This window comes from Centruroides sculpturatus, unplaced genomic scaffold, assembly GCF_000671375.1.
Source record: "Centruroides sculpturatus isolate CEXI.00-Female unplaced genomic scaffold, Cexi_2.0 scaffold80, whole genome shotgun sequence".
NCBI classification, from domain to species: Eukaryota; Metazoa; Arthropoda; class Arachnida; order Scorpiones; family Buthidae; genus Centruroides; species Centruroides sculpturatus.
In genome coordinates, this window is record NW_019384552.1 from 399,094 (window position 1) to 409,648 (window position 10,555).

The window sequence follows — 10,555 nt, forward strand, 5'->3', positions numbered from 1 at the left end:
ACTAATTAAGTTTAAATTTCCTTTCAAATGGAAAGGTTAAATCCCAAAACCTTCCCAACGTGCACGACCTTGCTATGCAGCTGCTAGTAAAAGTTTACAGTCGAAATATAGTCTTATAACAACAGATTGAAATTGCCTCAAAGTTGAATGGAAACGTAGTTAGTGTTGAATAAGATAGTTTATATAATCCCGGAGATGTTTATTACGAAGGTATGCGAATAACATTCTTCTGGTGAAAGACTGTCTGACATTTACATTCAAATAAATGGAAAATGCTTAAACGTTAACAACTTACTTTAAATACTATTAATCATAACTTAACATTCTGTTTAAACGACGAAATCTGACATTTAAATCGAGGGACGGATGGCTGAAGAGACAAAGGCTTCGTCCTTCTTCTCTGAGAATCCGGATGACAGTTGGAGTGGGGAAGATGGAAAATGTTTACATGATTTATTGAAGATTAGACATTAATAATGAAAATTTCATGATTTTCGAGATGCAGATATTCTCGTCTTTTGGAGTTTTAAAATTTAACTAATTCATTGATAATCTGATCTCGAAACAATTTCAACGAGAATATAACTTCGTTTATATGTGCTCTCCTTACGCAAACGCTAACGTTTAGCATAAATACAGAAGAAAAACATTATATTCTCAAGCCACACGTGATTGCTATATGATTCGTAATTTCTGATCTTATGTAATATTGTAGTACAATACAGCGAACAGGGTTCAATTTGTAGGATTACAGATTGTGTGTTACATTTTTTCGTTCCTACTAACTTAAAATAGATAAAATTCAATGGTTGCTTTCATAGACAAAATATTTTTAATTGATGTGTAATTATGAATTTTAATTTATCTGTAATACCGAATATAAAATAGGCCTATATAGAATTAAAAATGAAATAATTTTACGCAGGAATCAGATAAAATAAAAATATTCATTTTAAAACAATTTATATCCATATTATAAATACGTAAAAGCTGTTTAAATTTCACCAATAATTAAATTAATTCAAATTTAATTAAAAATATGATCATATTTTTATTAATTATTTTTACAAAACCGAAATAAACGATTTGAAAAGTTTTAAGATTTCTTTTGAAGTTGATGCCATTGAAGAAGAAATGTTATCGAAGAGCAAGAGAAACTTATGACCTGTTAAAATAAAATAAAGTATATTATCAATTTTAAGCAACAATACGACAAGTTTTAATTGGGTAATTGTTAAAAATAATTTATTCTTTAATATTATTTCTACATTAAAGTATAATGTAAAATAATAAGTAGTATATTGTAAGTAGCCTATATAAAGTACGGTACATAAAAAGTTGTTATTAGTTTGTAAAATTCTATAATTAGTCATTGTATAATGTTACAAAATAGAAATCTTTATATAAATTTTATATAAGATGTATTAATGCATAAAAAACTGATTAAAACAATCCTTTATACATTAAAATTTCAAAATTTATTTATGGTTATTTCATACTTATAATGATTTCTAAATTCCAAATTAATGGATTATAGAAACATCATTTTCAAAGAGTATGTAGTATGCAAATAATAAATAGATTTTTAATGATTTCTTAACTCATTACCTATATTTACCTTTACTTTGAAAAAAAATTTATTTCCTAAATTAGGTCTTTCGAGAGGCATTCATATTGATTAGGCAATATAGGAATGTAAATGACATAGGAAGAAAATAAGTAAGTCAAACCTTTACAAGTTTTATTTCTTTGCTGCATACTTCGTATCTATTTTTACTTCTCCGGCTGTAATACGGTGTATATAAAAGAGGAAAAGTTTGGCAAAACATGACTTTAAAATTTTTACATTTTTGGACTGAAGACATCTTAAAACGTCGAGAAATGCAAAAAAAAAAAAAAAAAATCGGGGATTTTTTTCTGTATGTAAGAATGCTAGTTTGTGTAGGGAGAACGAACCCTATTAAACCCTAACAAAGCTTAATAACTCCTGTGCTTTTTGTGGAAAATTTCTGAAGTTTTGCAGAGAGGGTTTGGTTATGAAGGGGTCGATTCTATTAATTAAAGTTTGGTGATTAAAGGTCGGGAGGATGGGGACATAATGGGGGTCGTGTGTATCTGCAGTCAGACTTAATAACAATTTTATTCGTTATTAGCATTCACAATTTTTTTTATAAAACTCATCCCTACCCTCAAATTTAAGCTTCTTGCCGTTTTAAATAGTTAAAAATATAAAAGTTCTTAAAATAAAATATAATAACAGATGACTAGACCAAATGTTGCTGGGAATGATAAACAATTCATTGCTGGATTATTAAAGTACAGACTCAGTTTATAACAAATAATTGATTGTTCAATTTACTTTTTCATTACGCATTAACTAAAATAATTGTTAACAAAAAATTAAAAAATAAAACGTGGTCTGTGAAATGGTCTGCATTGTTTACAACTAAAGCATCTATAAATTTAATATTTTTATCTTTGTTCAAAATGTTTATACAGTGTTGTCTCGTACTTCGAATTTAATTCGTTCCAGGAGGCCATTTGAAGTTCGAATCAATTTTCTGCATTAAAAATAATGAAAAGTGAATTAATCCATTTCCAGACCCTAAACCAGGAGTGGCGAATATATGACACGCCTGTCCAATGTGGCTCTTCTGGAGAAATCATCCGTCACATAACGAATCATACGATTTCGGTTTATCATGTGTTCTTTTCACTTATCCTTTCAATTTATTATCCGATTATCTTTTTCTTCAGTCATCTTTACATATATTCTAACTAAAGTATATTTATTTCATTTATTTTATTTATTGAAAGTTTAAAACTTCGAAACGCATAAACATATTTAAAGATAATTACGCTCACCACGTTGCACCAGAGCTCTAAAAAGTTCGACATCCTTGCCCTAAACAATATCCATTCCATAAACTTAAACAGCAAATACACATAATTGGTGATAAAAAAAAATTAAGTGCCCTAACTGAAATAATGAAATGAAAATTGCATTTAATGGTCGCACATCGTGGACTTCAGGATCTTTAACACGACTGCCAGATTCGACACGTGTGCCTATTTCATAATATTACAATCTTCCATTTAGATTAGTGTTTCTCAACGGGGGCGATATCGCCCCCATGTGGGCGTTTTTCCGTGTTGAGGGGGCGATTAGTAACAATTTATATTCTGGGGCGAAAAACAATTTTCTGGGCGATATAGTAAAACATTATATTAAGAATAATTAGATATTTTATTCGTTGTATCGTACAATAATTAAACAAATAACATTATACTAGTCACTAGTCTATTCAATGCAATACGAATTTGGCGTTAGCCTTGGCCCTCGACATCGGAATTTTGAAGTGAAGGGGCGATACTACGTAACGGTTTTATTGAAGGGGACTATACTACGTTGAAGGGGGCGACGATTCGTTAGAGGTTAAGAAACACTGTTTTAGACTAATCGTAAATAAGCGAGCAGTACACTCTTGTAAAGCCGAAAAAATTGGAGGAGTTACCTAAGTTAGTCGAGCATGTAGCTACTTCAGTGTAATGACTTTATTCTTATAAAATATCTTTGTTTTACGAAATTGTTAATCGGGAGAAAGAAAAAAATAAGGATAATCTCAGGAGGAGCAATTAGTTATCTTAATATTTGTTTTATTCTTTTTAATTTTCCTGTGGGCCCTTTCAATCAATATACACACACAATCATTAAAATTATGAATAACAAGATAAATAATTTATTCACCTGCATTGCAGTGTTAATTTTCATATGACAAATCGAAACATTTGTACTGTACTTAATGGATTATTCCCGTCTGGTTAAATTGATTTATATACTTATGACGTCCCTTCAAATAAGTCTAATATTTAGTTTAACTTTTATAAAAATAGCTCTTGACAAATATATGTAGTTTTAGTTAAAATAAACCAGCAACGAGTTGTTCAACTTTCACTGACAAGTGAGACATTTAAAATTTTGGTAACGCCATCTGTTATCATATTTTATTAAAACAAATTTTTATATTTTTAACTATTATAAAAACGGCAAAAAGCTTAATTTTGAGGGTAGGAATGAGTTTTATAAAAAAATTGTGTATGATAATAATAAATAAAATCGTCATTAAGTCCGACCCTATTATGTCCCCACCCTCTCGATCTTTAATTAATTAATCACCAAAATTTAATAGTATCGATCCCCTAAAACACAAACCTCCCAGCAAAATTTCAGAAATTATTGAAAAAAGCAAGCGTGAACAAAATCGTATCACACACTAACAACCATACATACAGATAAACTTTCCGAATTTTTTTATATTTCAAGGTGTCCTGAGTCCAAAAATTAAAAATCTTGGGGGTCATTTTTTTTACCTATCGTCATACTTTCCCTCTTATAACAGCCGAGAAAGTAAAAAGAAAGCCATCATTTTTTTCAAAAAACACGAAATGAACAAAATGAAATACGAACCGATCGTAGAATAAATGTAGTTAAGCAGTAGATCAGATATTAAAACGTCTCTTAGGAAAGTCAAAACAAGCGTATTTAATTTAATAAAAGAAAATTATATAATAAATATGTACCCGAGTGTAAAATTGTAAGTTTGTAATTAAATGTAAGTGGCTTTCTTTCCCACCCTGAATAATAATGTGTTAATAAAATAATAGTCTATTCCAGCTGATTTTATATTATGTGTAATTAAAAAAAATTATGTTACCTGTAATAACACAGTCTTTGTTAAAACAACATTCCACATACGTATTCCAAGTTTAATTGTAGATACAGTTTTCATAAAATTTAAAATCTGAAATTATGTAATATTTATTAAACGAATTATGTTTTTGTTTTCTTTTTAAAATATATAAAATTATGATAAAGATATGATAAAGATAAATACAGTTTAACTAGAAAATATAGTCATTTACGGGCATAAAATTTTAAAGGTAATTTTCCTTATTTATTTCTTTCATATTAATGACACCAACTAATTTTAAATTATTTTCAATTTTAAAATTTATTCATAATATATAATATACATAGGAAAAGATTTTGTTTATGAAGTTCGATGTAAAAGTTTCGCGATGCTTTTGAGATTTGGATGCAAACTTTGAGATGCCCACAATACAGTTTGATTAATTTTAATTCGAAAACGCCCACCAGTGACCGGATGGCGCGAACCTACGATCAACTGAACATTGAATCAGTGTTCGGTGAGTCGTGGGTTCCCACCTGGCTAACGGGTCGGACACGTGGTTTTTCGAATTTTCTTCACGTGTTGTAACACCTGAATAGGGGCAAGTTTACCATAGAAAGAAAGTTCTCCCGGGAAGCGTCCTCTCTTGGCAGTTTGCCCATGTATTGCGTTGCCGTAACCAATAAAAGTAAACTAGTGAATACAATAACCACGAGATCCACAATTTTTATCTACTCTTGATAAAATTTCCAACGAAAATATATTGATTTTTATTATTCGTTCGAGTCGCCCGATTGAAGTTATTGATTTCGTAATGATCCAACATCACAATCGGGATCAATTAAGATTTTTATCACGCGTTCAAATTCTTAACAACTTGCATGCCGTAAACTTTACGGCGTAAAGTAAGTCGATATGTCACGAAGAGTACGATTTACGCTATAAAAAAAATGAAACATATTTGGTATACTACTACTGTTTTATCACGTGTTTTTTTTCTATTTTTTCTATTGCATATATTTTTTTAATTTCCTGGTCACTTGAGCATTTAAAAGGGTATTAACTTATTCTCAACGTATTGCATCATTGATGAATTGCGATTGATTAGATTGCGATGAGAGTAAGAGCTAATTATTATTGTTTAGGAAAAGCTTACAATTATTGACTGTATTTTAATTGGCGCTCGGCCAAGTAAAGCAGTGTTCCGCAACCTTTTTCTGCTCGCGGCACACCTATGACTCGACATGACTCAACACGGCACACTAAAATGTTATTCCCCATAATAACGTATGATACGATACTAGTAATAAAATTTCATAATGCCATAAACCTATTATTATTATTATTATGTTGAGTTTTGTGAGTTACACTCGGTTGACACCGATGGCTGTGTACTATGCCGGACCAGAGTCAACGCATAGTAACTTCAAAACAAGACAAAAATTAAATAAGTGTGTCAATGTGAGGACCCAAACGGGGTCCGAAAGGAGGCAATTAACTACTTTTTGAATGAGTCAAGTTTCGTAGTGCGAAAGAGCGAACTTAAAGATCGGATTTAAACAATGAACCTTTTGTCTTGTTAAAATATTTTAAACAATAGATAAAGTCGAGGAGAACGAGGTTGGAGAGGAGTCGGGTTCCGACGCGACGTTGACCTTTCCCGCGCCCTTCGGTGGGGTTTCGAATTGTCACCATGTGACGAGGAGAGACCAATGAAGATGCGACGGCGGTGGAAAAATCGATAAAACCGCGTTTTCGGGAACTTTACCAGGTCTTGGGTTGTGGTGTGTAGTGCTCACCTGCGGGGACGTGGTGCTCACGACAAAGATACAACGTAGGCTCTTTCGACGCCCTGGAAGCGGTTTCGCCAACCCGTCACGTCCAGAAGGGCCGAGGTCACGTCCAGAATCGCCGAGGTTCGACCCGTCAACCGAGGACATATCTACAAGTGCTGGTGCGTGCCACGGGGCCATCGTTCTCTGCGTCCAGTGTGCCGAAAATACCCAAGGACCGATCGAACAGTCGAACTTTTCCGTTTTTATTAGAACTGTTTTAGTATCCCATCGTTGGATAGGCTTTCGCCGGACATATTGAATTGTTGTAAGAACAATTTATATATATTATTAAACGGTTTTATATGGTAAACCTGTTTCGGTCAGTCTTTCTGCGCCCACACGACAGTAATGACCGCTCGGTTGTCGAAATCTCCTCACCCCAATCGGCTGACCTCACATCAATGTGGTCTGTATTCAGGAATTTCCTAACAATATGACATGTATTCAATACAGTGGCCTTCTGTAGTGTGATATATGTGTTTCTATTCAATTTTAATGTTCCCAGGCTTTTGTGTAGTGTGTGTGGTATCACACCTGTACAGGAGAGAACGACAGGTACAATAAGCACCCTTTCCATCCTCTATAGATGCCTTATTTCCTGGGCGAGTTCTGTGTACTTGCTAATTTTTTCACTGCATGTGTTTTGTACATTGTGAGTGTTTGGAACAGGTATGTCTATAATGTATGTGATTTTATTGTGTTTGTCAATGAGTGTATGTCTGGTCTGTTGTGGTAAATTGTTTTATCACATTATGGCTGTTGTAGTACATTTTGTGCGTGTTGTTTTCTAAAACTATCTGTTGAACGTATTTGTAGTATGGTTCGTGAATGTGTACCAATTTGTGTTTCTTTGCAAGCTCTTGATGTATTTGCTACTTGATTATGTCTATGTAAATTATCTGTCTGTGCCAAGAGCTTGCAACCAGAAGTGATGTGTTATATGGTTTCTGGCATAATGTGACATTTTCTGCATGTGTCATTTATGATTGTTATATCTTTGAGTATGTGTTTTCTGTAGTTTTTAGTATTTATAACCTGATCCTGTATAGCAATCTTCCGTCTCCCCAAAGAGGCATCCCCGAGCTAACCAGCTGTTTGACGCAGTTATCAACAAAATCGTGGCCCAGGTCATAGGGATGTCTGCCATGGAGTGCCTTTCGCACACATGATTGCTTAATGGTGTCTATGCTATTTATGTTGTGTCGTGTCCATACGTTGTGAATGTAAATTTAATGGTGTATTATTTGAGTCTGCTAGAGTTACTGCTTTATGTAACTGTGATGTTTCTTGTTTTTTGTAAAAAAAATAACTCTCGTAATGCCTGTATTTGTTTGTAGTGGAGGTTAACTATGTCGATCAGGCGACGTCCGCCATCTTTCTATGGCAGATTTAGGATGATGTTGTTTATGCTTAGTAAGCGTTGTTTTTGTTTTCCTTTGGAGTTGCTCAAGATCTGTGTGAGTCCAATGTATAACTCCAAAAGAATAAGTGAGTACTGGGACGACATATGTTTTTATTGCTTTAACATCATCTTATTCCACATAATATACAAGCAAAAGAAACACAACAACTGTGATAAAAATATATAAATAACACTTGAAATTAATAGAATATGTAAAAGTTTACATCACACCTTTCACTTTGTGACGGCACACCGGTTGTAGAACTCTGACAGGACATCTCTATCTGAAACTACGATTGAATGGATACCAATACAGAGAGGAAGGCCAAGAAACAGATATCTTAATATATTTGCAGAAATACCGAAACTTCTTGGAATTACGAGGTATAGCGAAACAGATTGCCTACTGCGATTTTAGTTGTCTAGTTAAACAGGCAAAACTAAATAAGAAAAATGAAGCAGAATTCTATAACTAACACAACTGTTTCAACCAAATACTTCATTATATTCTAATACGAATCACTACAAAAAATAAATTTCGATCATTTCCCGTGGGCCGTGTTTTTGGATTGCAATTTTCAAAATTTAGAGACCCATAAATTCGCATTGATGTCTGTCCGTACTTAGTCTCGAGAACGGAGCTAGATAGATGAAATTCGAAACCAGATATGGAAAGTTTATGGGCGGGAAACCCCGCTTAACTAAGTTATATACAAACTTCAGGTTTGGACTGGAAGTCAGGAAATTTCAATTCAAAATTTTCTCCCGGAGTTAGATCATAGCATGACTCCATTGTGAACGAAAAAGTATGATGTACGGGGCAAGATACTACTAAACTTAAGTGCATTGCGACGAAAAATTGCAGCCCGGCGTTGTGACGATATAAATGCTTTTTCGTTTTTTAACTTTGTCTACGCGTTTTCTTTATACGAATTGTTTTGCAGGATTATCATTTACTCAAGATCAAGTTGCATTCAAAGTTAAATAAGTCATTTTGTCTTTGGTTTCATAATCACATTTTTTCATTTGCTATTTAATCAGGACATCTCAAAATGTTTATAAACCTCCACAGATTATTACCACATATTATTTATCTCTGATAATTACTTGATGACGAAGTTTTGAGTCGAAATGACTAAAATTCCCTTCGAACTCATCACATAAAAAATTCTATTATTTAATATTTTTAAAATAAAAGTACTAAAATTCAAAAATTAATTAAAAGTAGCGACGTGTGCCTGGCGTCTGAAAGAGTGTGAAATTGAGAGAGGGTGATAAAAACAATGGTCCTAGTAACTAAAATGTGCATTTATTGACCGGAGTACTTATAATAATGAATCTGTAAAAAACAAAAAAATTGCTCGGGCTTGCGAAACAAAGATGAAAGATCATTATCGTTTCGTTGTATTCATTTGGTGATCGAAATTTCGCAAGAGCATTAAACATTGCTGATGCTTCTATAGATCTGGATTGTGAGGTGGTAGTCCAGCTAGTTCCAAGGAGTTTAAAAATTCCACCAGGTATGTTCGGCAACACATTTGTTTTTAGATTCCAATATTGCTCTCTCGTATATCCGTTTGTTGTTTATGTAGTAAGTGTTATCAAATTAGTATCCGAAACTTCAGTGAATTTGCCATCACCGAGACACGAAAGTTGTTTAGCAAAATTCTTTGCAGATCTGTCTCCCGACAGATGGACCCTCATCTATAGGGACAATATTTTAATATCATTTCACAGTGATGATGCCTCATCTATAGGGACAATATTTTAATATCATTCCACAGTGATGATGCCTTGAGGCAGGCATTAAGCTACTCGGCAGGCGTCGGCAGGCAAACCAACAATCTATTATCAACAATCAGAAAACCAGCAATTAGCATTTATTTATTATTTTTGTCAACAGATAACGGTACAGGTAAACGATGCAGAATCTACCCCAATTTTTCGGGGTAATATATAGCTTAGTATCGATTTCAGGGTATAAGTAGTACAGTACTTATACAAAGTTTGGTCCAGGTCGATTTAAGAATAAAGATTTGTATAAAGGACAAACCTTCAAACCAACAAGAATTGATGTATACATAGATTTAATTTTAACTAAGTTCTGAATTTTAGTGCCTAATAAAATCATAAATATTACTATATTGCAATTAATGCCTATAATTAATTATTTTAACTAGGCTTACCGGACGTCTCGTTTTGACCGGAACTGTTATGGTTTGATGAAGTGTCCCTGCGTCCCGGCCGGTTTGTCATTTTGTCCTGGTTATTTGATAAAATTTTAAAAGGGCCGAATATATACAAGAAGTAAAAATATGCAGCCTGGAGTAAATGGCGATTTGGCAACTAAAATGTCTCCTCTGTTTCACTTACTGTTGCCAATCTAAATATTTTGTATCTAGATCTAAGTAGGCTACTTTTAACATTGTCTAGCTTTTTTCTTTAAAATGTATAGCATGTGGCCTAATGAATTTAGATGTTTTATTTTTTTTTATTCAGATAGTTTTTTACAGAATTTATAATAGCATGAAGCCTACGAGATCTAGGTATTTTTATTTCATTTTTAGATATTTTGTTTCAATTAGAGTTGGCAACATTGAAACTTATTCTGTCCACGTCATTGTTGC

The 10,555-nt window shown here is 33.0% G+C and overlaps 1 long non-coding RNA gene across 1 annotated transcript; it reads right to left on the minus strand.

The window, feature by feature from the left end:
- Positions 1–1,119: 1,119 nt before the first annotated feature.
- LOC111623691 lies at positions 1,120–10,279 on the minus strand. The gene is made up of 3 exons (XR_002756464.1): positions 10,115–10,279; positions 4,716–4,802; positions 1,120–1,165 (listed from the first exon to the last, which is right to left on the minus strand). It is a non-coding gene; the product is annotated as an uncharacterized LOC111623691 (long non-coding RNA).
- Between the last annotated feature and the right edge of the window lie 276 nt (positions 10,280–10,555).